The 14,715-nt window shown below is 37.5% G+C and overlaps 1 protein-coding gene across 7 annotated transcripts in view; it reads left to right on the top strand.

Moving 5' to 3' along the window:
* The window catches only part of PIAS1 (protein inhibitor of activated STAT 1), a 73,793-nt gene that overhangs the window by 10,356 nt on the left and 48,722 nt on the right, over window positions 1–14,715 (top strand). For 2 of the 7 annotated variants that reach the window (XM_087877917.1, XM_087877914.1), the window contains exon 2: window positions 12,039–12,066. The exons of the other annotated variants lie outside the window; for them this stretch is intronic. The gene's annotated coding sequence lies outside the window, so the exon portion shown is untranslated. The remainder of the gene's footprint in view (window positions 1–12,038; window positions 12,067–14,715) is intronic. 7 annotated transcript variants of the gene reach the window in all.

Below are 14,715 nucleotides of genomic sequence, written 5' to 3'. Positions count from 1 at the left end.
CGAAAATAAGACCTAGTCTTATATTAATTTTTGCTTCCAAAAGACTCATTAGGGCTTATTTTCCAGTTAGGTCTTATTTCTGGGGAAATGCAGTACTAAATGCGTCGGTCTGGCTGACAATCTTAACGGGCTTAATTTTGGGGGAGGGCTTATATTACAAGCATCCTGAAAAATCATGCTAGGGCTTATTTTCCAGTTGGGTCTTATTTTCGGGGAAACGGATAGAAGGAAGGTGTTTTGGATATGTTTGTTGTCTCGAGTTATTTGTAAAAATAATAAAGATGAGATATAAATAAAAATTCCATATATTTAACAAACTTTTCTTTATAATGTATCCCTTCAGGTTCTTGTTTTCTTTTGTTCCCTTATACCATTTTAATGAAATGGGGTAAATAGTAAAAAAAATAACATTTATACCTACAGTGGATATAGAAATTTGCACACACTTGGTAAAAGTTTTTGAGATATAAAATAAAACCAGACCAAGATAAATCACTTCAGAATTCTTTCTGCTTTTAATATGACATATAAGCTATACAATACAATTGAAAAATAAACTGAAATCTTTTAGGAGGAAAATAACATTAAAAAACTTACAATAACATGATTGCATAAAGATGCACACTCTTAAACTAATACTTCATTGAAGGACCTTTTAATTTTATGACATCATTCAGTCTTGAAGTAGGAGCCTGTCAGCATGGCACACCTTGCCTTGGGAGCCTTTGCCCACACTTCCTTGCAAATGTCAGATTGCGTCTCCTGTTCACAGCCCTCTTCAGATCACCCCACAGATTTTCAACCGGATTCAGGTTCAGACGCTGGCTGGGCCATTCCAAAACTTCGAGCATCTTCCGATGAAGCCATTCTTTTGTGGATTTGGAGGCATGCCTTGGATCATTGTCATGTTGAAAGGTGAGCTTCATCTTCAGCATTTTAGCAGAGGCCTGAAGGTTTTGTGCCAAAATTGACCGATATCTGGAACTGTTCCTATTTCCTTCCATCTTGACTTCAGCCCAGCTGAAGAAAAGCAGCCATCACCATGCTTCACTGTGAGTATGGTGTACTTTTGTGATGTGCAGTTTTTTTGTGCCAAACATACTTTTTGGAAGTATAGCCCACAAGTTCAACCTTGGCCTCATCAGACCATAACACATTTTTCCACACAATTTTGTCAGACTTGATGTAGGTTTTTGCAAAATGTAGCCAGGCTTGGATATTTTTTCTTTGTAAGAAAGGGCTTCCATCTTGCCATCCTATCCCATAGCCCAGACAGATGAAGAATATGGGAGATAGTTGTTACATATAGCACACAACCAGTACTTGCCAGAAATTTTTTCATGTTGCTTGGCAGCCTCTTAGATCAGTTTTCTTCTTGCATTTTTATCAATTTTGGAGGAAGATCTAGGAACATCTAGTTCTTGGTAATGTCATTGTGCCATATTTTCTCCATTTGTTGATGATTGCCTTCACTATGTTCCATAGTATCTCCAGTGCCTTAGAATTTTTTTGTACCCTTCTCCTGACTGATGCCTTTCAGCAATGAGATCCCTTTGATGCTTTGTAAGCTCTTTGCAGACTACGGTTTTTGTTGTAAGAGGCAACTGAGTGAAAGTCAAGAATCCTAGAACAGCTGAACTTTATATGGACTTGAACAGTGTTATTTTAATTAATGACAGATGTGTCCTGACTACTGTTTCCATCATTTTGAATGTGAGTGGTTAATTTTGGACACAGCCACACCAAGCTGTGAACACTTATGCTGTCATGTTATTATAAGTTTTTTATTATTATACCCGCCCCCCCAAGATTTCAGTTTGTTTTTCAATTGAATTGTACAGCAGCTGATATAATAAAGATGGAAAGAATTCTGAAGTGATTATCTTGATTTTTTTACATCTCAAAAACCTTCGGAGCATTTAACGGGTGTGTAGACTTTCTATAACCAGTGTATTTAAAAGAACTGAAAGAAAAGAACATTTCACAAATTGTCAAGAACTGTCAAGAAAATCTAAAGCTTGAAAATGTCAAAAATATGGAAAATTGTGCAACATTTTAAAATTCAGGGTAAAAAGATCAAGGAAATGGGCATACCTTTATACTAAAAAATGGATAGGATTGCAAAAAATAAATAAAAATGACAATCATGAAAAAGTACACCCCACTAAAATTTTTGTCTCTTCAATCTATTTCAACATACAGGATAGGTATTTGATCTTCATTTCAAATGAGCCATGGTGGTGCAGTGGTTAGAGTGTAGTACTGCAGGCTACTTCTGCTGACTGCCGGCTGCATGCAATTTGGCAGTTTGATTCTCACCAGGCTCCAGGTTGACTCAGCCTTCCATCCTTCTGAGGTGGGTAAAATGAGGACCCATTTGGTTGGGGGCAATATGCTGACTCTCTAAACCACTTAGAGAGGGCTGTAAAGCAGTATATATATATAAGTCTAAGCGCTCTTGCTATTTCAACAGCACTGATAGATATAATGAATACCATGTATCATTTCTTTTTTTCAGTCCATTGCATAATTAAACAAATAACAATTTTACATGTAGAAAACTTGAACATTTCGTTTGATTTGCTTTTTCTTGTTGAAGTGCATGATCTCATCATGCCTTAGCTGAAAAGAGTTATCTGAGATCTTCAGAAAGAACATTATAGAAGTCTTTGAATCTGGGAAAGGTTAGGGATTTTAAAAGATTGCCAAATCATTGCCCATCAGTCATTCTATTGTTCTGAAGATCTACTACAAGTGAAGAAGATTTCAAACAACTGCCAACTTGCCCAGCCAGGCCATCTGAGTAAGTTCATCCTGAGAACAGAATGCAAGATGATGAAAGAATTCTCCAAGAATCCCAGAATTTTATCACATGACTTACAGATAGCGCTCACCACCATTAATGTCCATCAAACTACCATTGGAAGGAAGCTGCACAAATGAGAACTACATGGGAGATGTGCCAGGAGGAAACCTTCGCTGTCCAGAAAGAACATAAGGCCAAGAATAAAGTTTGCTGATAAACACCTACACAAGGATCAGGATGTTTGGAACAATGTGCTCTGGACAGAAGAGATAAAGGTAGTTATTTTGTCCTAGCACCAAAAGTCATCGCAGGCAAAACCCAAATGCAGCCTTTCATCAGAAAGCCCATTTGTTAAACCAGTTTATATGTATTGTATTTATTGCTCTCAGTACCGTTTCTCTGTGCACTTGCTCTGCTGGTTGCTTAACACAACAATATCCTTAACATTGGTTATGGGCCCAGAGCCAACCAGAACTAACTAGGATTGTTCAGAGCTAAACTGAGAGTGAATAATACAGAAAACTGTGTTTGTGATATATAATCCAAGTGAAGATGGCACAAGAACAGTTATCGAATATTTCCATGATAACCCAGCTGGATGGAACAAACTATGTTATCTTGGTGTACAAAATGTAATCTTCTTCTGCGTAGAGAAGGACTGTGGGACATAGTAATTAATCCACCGGATGCAACAGCATGGAATCCTGATAACGATGAAGATGCGAAGAAATTAGCCAAGTTTACCAGAGACAATGAATGAGCTTTTTGCATAATTGGACTGACACTGAGTGACCAGCAGCTTGTCCATATTCGTGGCGAAGAGTCTGCTGCTAGGTGTTGGACCAAGTTGAAGAGACTATATGTTCGTGACACTGTGGGTGCTCATATAAATCTCACACGGAAATTGTTTAAACAACATCTTCTTAAAGGAGGAGATATGATGGCTCATTTGGAATCCATGACCAGAATTTTCCAGGAGCTGCATGAAAAGGAACTTGTTTTCTCAGAACTACAGCAAGTTTATATAATTCTTTCTTCTTTGGACGATAGTTATGATGACTATGTTTCTTCACTGGAGGTTTTGACGAGAGATGACCTCACATTGGCTGGCGTAACCGGTAGGTTATTGGAAGAATCCAGAAGAAGACAAGAAAGGGATCAGTTGAGAGTAAACCAACCAAAAGAAGAAAAAATGTGTTCAACTGCCTATGTTGTAAAATGATGTTTTGCTTGTGGGGCTAAAGGGCATATAGCTAAGTATTGTAAGAATACGAAAATGTCTGTTAGAGATAATAATAGACCCAAGAAGGGTTGTAATTTAGCTATATCCAGTTCAACAACTAATGTTAACCAGGATTGGTGGGTTGTTGATAATGGTGCTTCTCAATCTATTACTAAGAATAGAAACAACTTTGTGAAAATGAATAAGAGTAACCAACATGTTAGATTAGCAAATGGTTGGAAGGTTAAAGTAGCTGGAGAGGGTGTTGCACGTTGGTCATTTAGTAATGAACCATTGCCTATGTTATATATTCCTGGGTTAAAATTTAATTTGCTATCTGTTAAATCATTATTGCAAGTTGGGTTTACAGTAATGTTTAAAAATGATAAATGTATAATCGAAAAAGATGGAAAGGTTGTTACTGCAATATTAGAAAATGATTTATTCATTTTAAGAGAGAACCCAGCATTAGTAGCAAATTCTAAGTCAGTGTACAGGAATGATAAACCACATGATGAATGTATTCATCTGTTACATCGGAGACTAGGGCATATAAATTTCAGGACGTTAAAGAAAACAGTTCAGCTATCTGAAGGGATAAAACTATAATCATGCAGTAAGTATTTGAATTGTAACGCCTGTAATCAGCAAAAAAGTAGGGTAACACCAGCAAATCGTTTTGATAGTTTTAAAACCAAAAAGCCATTAGAGGTAGTGTTTGTAGATCTGATAGGACCCAAGAAACCCAGTATTGGAGGTGCCTGCTATATTCTAAGCGTAGTAGACCATTACTTTAGGTACGGATTCTGTTATGAAAACGAAATGTGAAACATTCCAGCATATAAATAATTGGCTGCGATTTGTTGAAAGGAAACAGAAGTTTAAAGTAATGTGCTTAGTAACAGATAATGGTACAGAATTCACTAACCAAAGGTTAGAGAAGTTTTTGCGAGAGGCAGGAATACAGCATAAACGGTCTGCACCGTATAGACCACAACACAACGCTTATGTTGAGAGAAGGGGTGAAACATTACAAGCTATGACTAGAACAATGTTGGCAGATTCTGGTTTGCCTGAAACCTTATGGGGTGAGGCTGTTATGTGTGCTAACCACGTATTAAACAACGTGGTACATTCATCTACTGGTGAAATACCATTTACATTATGGCATGGGAGGAAACCAAATCTTAGTTACTTACACAGATTTGGAGCCCCAGCTTGGGTGCATATTCCATCAAATGTGAGAAGAAAGGAACAACAGAGAGCCAGAAAAATGTTTTTTGTTGGCTATGACTCAAACCATAGGTCTTTTAGATTTTGGGCACAGGGAACTACTAGTGTTTACTGTAGTGCAAATGCAAAATTTCTAGAGCATGAAGGATGGGAGAAACTTGAGCATGCAGGTTACAGACAGGATGACAATAATGTTAGCATTGAGCATCAAATGAGTAACAATACCCCTGATGAGGATATAGATGATGTAGAGTCTTCTATTAAGGTTGAAGAAGAGGAGGTAGTTTTAGGGGAGGATGAAATTGAATCACCTGCAATGAGTCCTGTATTGCCTAGGAGATCCAGTAGGGAAAGATATCCACCTGATAGGTATAAAGCAACCGTAGTTTGTCAGGTTAACATAGAACCTGCAAGTTATGAGGATATCAGGATGTATCCTGAAAAGGAACAGAATGCATGGAAGGAGGCAATGAATAGAGAAATAAACTCATTAACTAAATTGGGAGTTTATGAGGATGTTAAATTACCACCTGGAGAAAAATTGATTGGGTGTAGATGGGTGTATAAAGTAAAGAAAGGACAGTAACCCATAAAGCTCACCTTGTAGCTCAAGGCTTTACTCAAACGGAAAAAGATTTCGATGAGGTGTTTGCTCCGAGTTTAAGAGCTAACACGTTAAGAACTATTCTAGTGTGGGCGGCAAAGAATAAGTACATTATCAATCATATAGATGTGGAGACGGCATACTTGCATGCTCCGTTACGACATACCATTTATATGAGGAAGCCGTTAGGAGTTAAAACAAACGATCACACTGATTGTTGGAAATTAAATAAAAGCCTTTATGGTTTAAAACAATCAGGGTTTGAATGGAACCAGTGTATAGTTAAAGAGCTTAATAATATTGGATTTCAGGAAGGCGTAGCAGACAAATGTCTCTTTAAAAGAGAGAATAATGGTTTAGTATCATTTTTGCTATTGTTCACGGACGATATAGCAATTGTAACTAAAACTGACAAGGAAGCAATAGATATTGTTAGACAGTTAAAAGATAAATTCAAGATTAGGGATTTAGGACATATTAGACACTATTTGGGTCTTGATATTGTTCAAACAGCTAGAGGGTATAAACTGTCACAGTCGAGTAAGATAAGTCAGATATTGAAACGCTATAGCATGGAGCTATGGAAGCCAGCTAAAATGCCTATGGCACAGGATTTTCAACATGAAGAAATCCAAAGTCCTGGATTTAGTAAGGAGATCTATCAGTGGCTGATAGGGAGTTTATCGTATATTAGCAATTGGTCGAGGCCTGATATTTCATATAGCGTAAACCAATTAGCTAGATATAATGCAGAGCCAACAGGCATTGGCAAGCCGCAAAGCGGATATTGAGATATTTAAAGATGACAATGCATTATGCATTATATTTAGAACCTAACCGCGATCTTACACTGAGCGCATATGCTGATGCCAGTTTCGCTACTGATTTGACTACCAGAAAGTCTACATCAGGTATTGCGATAATGTTGGGTAATTATTTAATAGGATGGAAGTCAATACGGCAGAAACATATTAGTTTATCCACTATGGAAGCAGAATTTTCCTGTTTGTCACTAGTATGTACTGATTTAATTTATTATAAACAATTAATGATTGATGTAGGATTAAAGGTAGATTATCCTATCGTAATTTATGAGGATAACCAAGCTGTTATAAAAATGGCTACAAATTTAGCAGTTAAGACAAGGTCTAAATATACTGATATTCGTTATTTAAATGTTCATCAGAGTATTCAAAGTAATATGGTTCAGCTGGAATATTGTATGTCTGAAAACAATATTGCCGATAATTTCACCAAAACGCAGGGTGCAATTAAACATAAAATGTGTTGCGAAAGCTATGGCTTAAGAATTTGAACAGGTATTTATTAGCCTGTCCAAAGGGGAGAATGTTAGGATATGGTGTAAGCCTAACAGGTTGTTCAGGCAATATACGTGTTCTATAACTTTAAATGTATTCTATGTCTTTAAGATGTAATGCTGAGTAATTGTACTGCTGAGTGATTGTAATGACTGCTGACTAACTGCTGACTCCAATTATCCTAATTGTACTGTTGAGTCATTGCACTGCTGACTTCACTTATCTTAAGTGGATAATTACTAGTGTTAACTGTATATAAGAAGGGAGCCGAGCTATAGTCGTTGTTTGGAACTGTTGTTTGGAACTGTTGTTTGGAACTGTTGTTTGGAACTGTTACCATCGTGTGAAGGAGCTCTCATCGTGGATGGATCTGCTCCCATCGTGATTTGTTACCAGCGTTGAATTGCTGTTTATTATCTACTGCTGTTTTGTATGGTAAGAAGATTTCTGTAACTCTGGACTGATTTGAATGGCTAAAGACTTGGATTGACTAAAAGATTATGCAGTTGTTTTCCACTACGAAGTAAAACTTTGTTAAACCAGTTTGTATGTATTGTATTCATTGCTCTCGGTACCATTTCTCTGTGCACTTGCTCTGCTGGTTGGTTAACACAACAATATCCTTAACATAGCCAACTCAAAGCCCAGCTCTAAACCCCATTGAGATGCTGCAGAGTGATTTGAAATGGGCTGTGCTGCAAGAAGCCCCATAAACATCACGGAGAGGAAAGAATTCTGCATGGAGGAGGGGGGGAACTCTCCCAATTGATGTCACTATTAGACCATTATAAAAAATGCCTATTGGGGAGGGCAATAGCAAGCAGGAAAGCCAAGCATATACCTACTTTTTCCACAGAAGGAAAGGCATATCTGCTTTTGTTGAATAAATGAGTGCAAAGTCGTTTTTATTTAATTATATCATCTTTACAGTATATATTGTTTGAACAAAGATAAAATATTTATGTTTCCACATACACAGCCTGGATATGTTTCGTGAGATGAGCGGCATGTAATATAAATAAACACCTAGTCATTACATCTGCTTTTAATCCAGAACTTTTCTGATTAATGTAACACCAGAAACTATCAATTTGATACCATAAATTGATTTTCCAAGCAACTTGGTAAAATATATTAAGAAAGCTTGGGATTTAATCATATGGAAAACATTTTTCTGAATAAAAAATAGGTATATTTTTAACCTTTTGGAATTTTTTAAAATAACATCAGTGATGTGTAGATAAATAATATTGTTTATTTGGACTTGAGCAACATCCCTCCCCCAAAAACCTCTGTGTAAACTGACTATTGGAAGAATAGAGGCAGGTGTACAAATAGTTCTTGCTATGGATGGAAGGCATTAAACAGTGGGGTTGTGAAAGAGTTGGTATTGTATGCTGTGGCCTCTAAGGAGGAAGCTGAGAGGTGAATAGGTTCATAGAAAAATCAAAATATGAGTTGTGAAAACTAAGTAGTCTATGAAGAGCTGTAAACTAGGGTTTCTGAATAGATTTAATGGCAGCAAAATAGCGGATGAGAAATTTTGTATGCTAGAACAAAGAATTCCGCCATAGCATAAATGTGGGGCTGCTGTGGACAATAGAAATTTTGTGTTGAACATCATTAGAATAAAAATGCAAGCAAAACTGCTAGTTTATGAAGTATTAATAGAAACGTATGGCAGTTTTGATTGAATGCTTCATTCTCCATTCTAAAATTTATATATATAAAATTGTAACTAAAGAAACTACAAAAAAGATTATTAAAGCAGGTATGAGGCAGGAAGAGCTCTCTAAGGAGAAATGTCATGTTTTGGATTTTTTTCTATAGAAAAACAAGGATGGAGAGAAGGAAAGATACGGGTATGTATTCATTGGATAAAGAAAGAACGTGGATAACTCTTTTGTGTGAGGTATTACTAGGGTATTCAAGTGGGGAATTCTTCTTGGGTTTCAGGTTCTAGGCTTTCTGGAGAACAGCCGATGCCACTTAATAAATACGCTTTGACTAGATGGTCTTTGGTCTGATCCAGCCTCGTGGTTCTTATTTTCTGGTTGCTTTTCTTGCATTTGAGCTGCCAAATCCCAGATTAGCTTCTTCACAAAACAAAGTCATGTTTCTTCCATGTCATCTTGAAGCCCAAATCCCATGTGGTGAAGAGTTGTGAATCTCAGTTTTGACAGCACATGTAGTCTTTGCTTAACTCTGGTGGTTTGGGACTGACATCTCCCTCACTGAGTGCTGCAGTCGTAGAGCATAATGTCATGTGACTGCACCAATTTATGGCAATTGTGGCAGTCCCAGTTGCCATTGCTAGGTATCCTACTATCAGGCGATTGTCATTTATAAGTTCCTGCCTACTTCCCCACTGACTCTGCTTGTCAAAGCCACCAGTGAAGATCACAAATAGCAGTCATGTGACCATGAGACGTTGTAATTGTGAGCTGGTTGCCAAGTATCTGAATCACGATCCCATGACGCAGGGACACTGCAGTGGCTACAACTTTGAGGATCTCTCATAGGTCCCCCTTGTTCAGTCCTAACTTCATTCATACAGTCAGTGAGTGGTTGGGCATTGAGGATCACCTGTAGAAAATAGCAGTAGCACTTAGACTTATATACTGCTTCATTGTGTTTTACTGGTCTGTCTGAGCGGTTTACAGAGTCAGCATCCTTGCCTCCATCAATCTGGGTCCTCATTTTATTGACCTCAGAAGGATGGAAGGATGAGTTAACCTCAGGTTTGAACTCCTGACAGTCAGCAAAGTTAGCCTGCAATACTGCATTCTAACCACTGTGCCACCAGGGCTCTAAGAAACTGCACAGGATAAATGTGATCATTTTGTATCACGTTAAACAATCTTTTAAAAAAATATTGTTCCTTTGAGTGGCTGAAAGCAAATTCTGCAGGTCTGAACTGTAATATTCAGTGACATTATTTCTTCTCAGTGGTCTGTGTTTTGTTTTCCTTTCCTTCACAAAATTACAGTCTGCTCTGAAATGTTTTGGGTGCCTCTTTATCCATCTTTTTAGATTCATTCTACCCATGCTTTGATTTTACTGCTTGCAGACCTAATCCTCTTATTGCACCCTTTTCTTGGAGACCCATCTGCCCTTTTAATCCATAATTTTGCATCTTCTGTTGCTTCCTCTGCTCTTTTCAGGGAAGCTCTGAGGGCTGTTGGTGGAAGTTGGACTTCAGGCCGTTTGACTGTCGCTGGTGTAAGCTCCCTCTGCTTCTGTCTTTCCTTCCCTGTAAATCAAAATGACAGGGAGTCCTCCATTTATGATTACAACTGAGCCCATAATTTCTGTTGTTAAGTGAGACATTAGTTAAGTGAATTTTGCCCCATTTTTGCGACTTTCCTTGCCACGATTGCTAAGTGAATCTCTACAACTGTTAAGTTAGTAACATGATTATTAAGTGAATCTTGTCAGAAGCAAAGTCAATGGGAAAGACAGATTCACTTAATAATCACATGATCAAGGGGGGGTTTTACATGAAACCGTCATAAATAGGAGTCAGTTGCCAAGTACTTTCCAGGCCTGTGTCTAACACTAATGTATTTTTCTGCAATTACTTGTCCTTAAACCAGGGGTGAAATGCTCCCGGTTCAGACCGGCTTGGGCGAGTAGGTAGCGATGGTGGCGGGCAGTTCGGAGAACCAGTAGCAAAAATCCCTGCCCCCGCCCCCCATGCCCAGCTGAGCCACGTGATCATCAGAGCCTTTTTTTCCTTTTAAATGCCTCTGACGAGCCAAGCTCTGACGATCCCAGCTGAGTTGCCTGATCGGCAGAGGGTTTTTTAAAAACCTCTGACAATCAGGCAACTCAGCTGGGATCGTCAGAGCCTTTTGAAAGCATTTTTTACATAGTTTTACATGTAAAAAATGGTTTTAAAAGTTAAAAAAAAATTGGCCACACCCACCCAGTCACATTACCCCCCCCACCAAGCCACGCCCACAGAACCAGTAGTAACAAATTTTAGATTTCACCACTGCCTTAAACTAGACTAACAAATAGCAGAGTAAAACAGCTCCCATCTGCATGGCTAAATTTGATGGGGGGTAGTAAAGATTGAAAATGCTAGCAGAGTTGACTTGATTTTTCTACCGTTAAACTGAAGACTGTTCTATTCCACAACCTTGTTTAATATCAAAGATAACCATAAAATTCAAACAGTAAATAAATCTTCACTTGCAAATTAATATAAACATTACATTTCAGAGGCACAGGGAGAGTATTCTGGACATAGCCCCATTGAAATGTAAAGCAGTAATGCTGGAACTCAGCTATTCTATTAGTTTTAAATAAAGCTTAAAGCCAAGTTGAATTGTTGCAAAAAGAGTGGTTTGCTCCGGAGACACACAGAAAAATTTATCTGGCGCAATGAATTTGGGGAATCCAAGGAACACCAGATATGCATAATGGAATAGCCTATTAATCCTAGCGTCTCTCAAAGATGGCATCAACCTAGACACTGCCACACAGAAGCTTGGCTGATATAAATCAAGGCATCATTCTTTGTTTTTGGTTTAATGTGATGTGATAATGCATTTCCTACAGATTAGCATTATGTCTAAAGCAAGCCACAGTAGCTTCATCAGTAACTTGCTTAAATGTCTTGCCTTGCCATTATTTATTTATTTATTTATTTATTTATTTATTTATTTATTTATTTATTTATTTATTTATTTTATTCAATTTGTATACCGCCCTTCTCCTAGTGGACTCATACAAAGGAGAATAATGACTATAAGCATAGGTGCTTTTAATAAAGCTTTTTCTTCCCCTCTCTTTCCGATCCCTGAATTTTGAACTACATCATCAAGGAAAGTTGTCTTTGTTTTTCAGGTGAAAGAGAAAGAAGCTGCTAGAAGAGGTAGGATGGAACAATTTGTTTTATTTTTAGCTTAGCACCCTCAACAGTTGTTTTGAAACTGAAGCATTTTGTAGGTATTGTAGGCTTAGTATCTGAAACCTATCTATGTTTGCCTTATTACAGGTTAGAAAAGTTCGGGAAGGTTGCATTTGCTATTGATAGTATCTGTAAATCATCATATCCTGCATACAATTTAAGGGTCCTAAGAATTCGTTTGTTTTTCCCATTTGATGAACCGAATGTGTTACTTCTTAGTCTTTAGTTTTAAATCTCTGCATGTTAGTATAATGCATCTTGTGTTCTTAAAATATTATTTTCAGAATCCAACCAGTGTCTTCTGTATACAAGCTAGAGGGAAAACAATCAACCACAATACTCACTAGACTGATTCATTTTGTTTGAGTTTTACAATTTGGAGCACACCTCAAGACTTAATTGGATGTGTGAAGATAGTAGGCTTTGTAGAATTTAAGAAATAATTTGGAAAGCCTGCTTTGGAGCACATGAGGATACATGTAGCATCACCCTTTTCCTTGTGATTTCCAGGAAAAAATGCAAAACTTTAAATAGTTGTAAACAGGCGCTATATTTGTGCCCCAAATACTCTGAAGCATCTTCCTGGAATTAATCCTCTATAGAAAATACTGCAGAAGGTACTTTTGGAAGAACAACATATTCCTTACCTGAGCCTTTTATGCTTTTGCTAATCTGAAAGGAGCAGTCTTCTTCTTTTCTTCAGGTAACTGTCCTGAAGGAAAATTGATTTTCTTTACCGTCCCCATACCAGCTTTCAGACTCTTGGGACTTCAGAAACATAAGGCAAATAAAGATTAACATTTGCCTAGCATAAATTTAGATGTCCATGAATACTTCGCTTTACAGCTTTTCAAGATTTTATAGTCTGTTTGTATTCATATTTACTTACTTACTGATTGATTGATTTAAGGCCACCCAACTCTGGAGTAATTCTGGGTGTGTTAACACTACAAAAGAAACAACAGTAGAAAAAAGAAATCATGATTATCAGCACAAACCAAACTCTATGTATTATACAGAATATTTCACCAGTGACTAAGTCACAGCAAGGAGAAACATACATTTTTACGCACTTGTGGAATATTATTAAGGTAGGAGCTAAATAGATTTCTGGGGCATATTGTGACAGAAAGGGCACACTTCCTGGCTCCCAGTAGGTGGCATTGTTTAATAGATGGGACTACAATTCATCGGCTTTATCTAATCTTGCAGATAAACAGAAACCATGGAAGATAATCTGTCAAATAACTAGGCCCTGTGCCATAAATTATAACGAGCACTTTCAATTGCATCTGGAAGCTCCCTGGGTACCAGCACAGCTCCTATTCAGCTGCAGTTTCCAAAAGGTCTTTAAACAGCAGCCCCATGTAGAACCATTGCAACAATCCAGCTGTGAAGCAAATAAGTCATGAGGGACCAACTGAAGGGCCTCCAATACCTGATCCAGGAACGGGTATAGCTGGCACACAAGATGAAGCTGTCCAAATAATCGCCTATAAGAGAGTTTCACAGCTTTGGCCACTTTAAGATCTGTGGACCTCAGCTCCCAGAATTTCCCAGTCAGCCATGCTGGGAGTTGAGGTCCACAGATCTTAAAGTGGCCAAGGTTGAGAAACACTGACCTACATTATTAATTTTGAAATGGAATTGAAGATAAGACAATGTAGTTCTAATCTTAATGATATATTAAATAGAATGTAACATTTTGGTCCTATTAATATTATGGTTGGTTGTTAACACTTTTATTCACCTATTCTTCCCAAGGATCTGGAATAGGTAGATGTTTGAAGGTAGCCTAAAGGTATCCTCACAAGCTGTTACAAATGAAGTTGCCTTGTGTAATTGACTGATGGTGATTTTTTTTTGCCATGGTTGTTCTATTTGCAGACCTTTGTATTTTGTAATTTTCTTCAGTTCTTTCTTTTCTATTCTGCTGTCTCGAGATACAAAATCCATTATTCAGACTTTTTCTTTCTTTCTTGTCAACAATTGTTACATCTGGTGTGTTATGTGGCAGGTGCCTATGTGTTTGATCCAAATTTAATTTCGCATCTTTCATTTCACTTTTTTATTCTTATCTACCTCCTTTATCCAAGCTGCATTCTTCTTGTATTTCTTTGGGTTGTCCCAAAGGTACTTTTTCAAAAAGCAACTAGACTTTGTTTTTCCTTGAAGATAGTTTCACTTCTCATCCAACAAGCATGTTCAATTCTGGATGACTGATAATCTCCATGAACATTTCTTTGGGTTACTCTATAGCTGTACCGGAAACAAATTCCTTGTGTGTCCTATCACTCTTGGCCAATAAAGATTTCTACTCTACTCTACTCTATTTCATCAAGTGCTGGCTGGTTTATTGCAATCTTTTTGATGGATTGGTAGAAACATTTCTGATTTGACTGAAATTGGAGATTCTGCCTGTAGTGTGCAATTTGAGCTTCATATCTGCTGATGTTGGCTACAGCTGTTATTTGCTGCCTTATTTCCAGGGCTTTCTTGATATTCCTTGTTTCAAGGTGATATTTCTTTATCAGGTATTCTTTGCTCTTCTTGTTTTCAGCTACATTTTTTTCATGTTTTCTGATTTGTTTGTATCTGGTCTTAAGATGCTGA

Source organism: Pantherophis guttatus, chromosome 13, assembly GCF_059756535.1.
Source record: "Pantherophis guttatus breed Tessera chromosome 13, ASM5975653v1, whole genome shotgun sequence".
Lineage (NCBI taxonomy): Eukaryota > Metazoa > Chordata > Lepidosauria > Squamata > Colubridae > Pantherophis > Pantherophis guttatus.
Note: the sequence above shows the minus strand (reverse complement) of the source record. Positions and strands in the feature narration are given on the sequence as shown.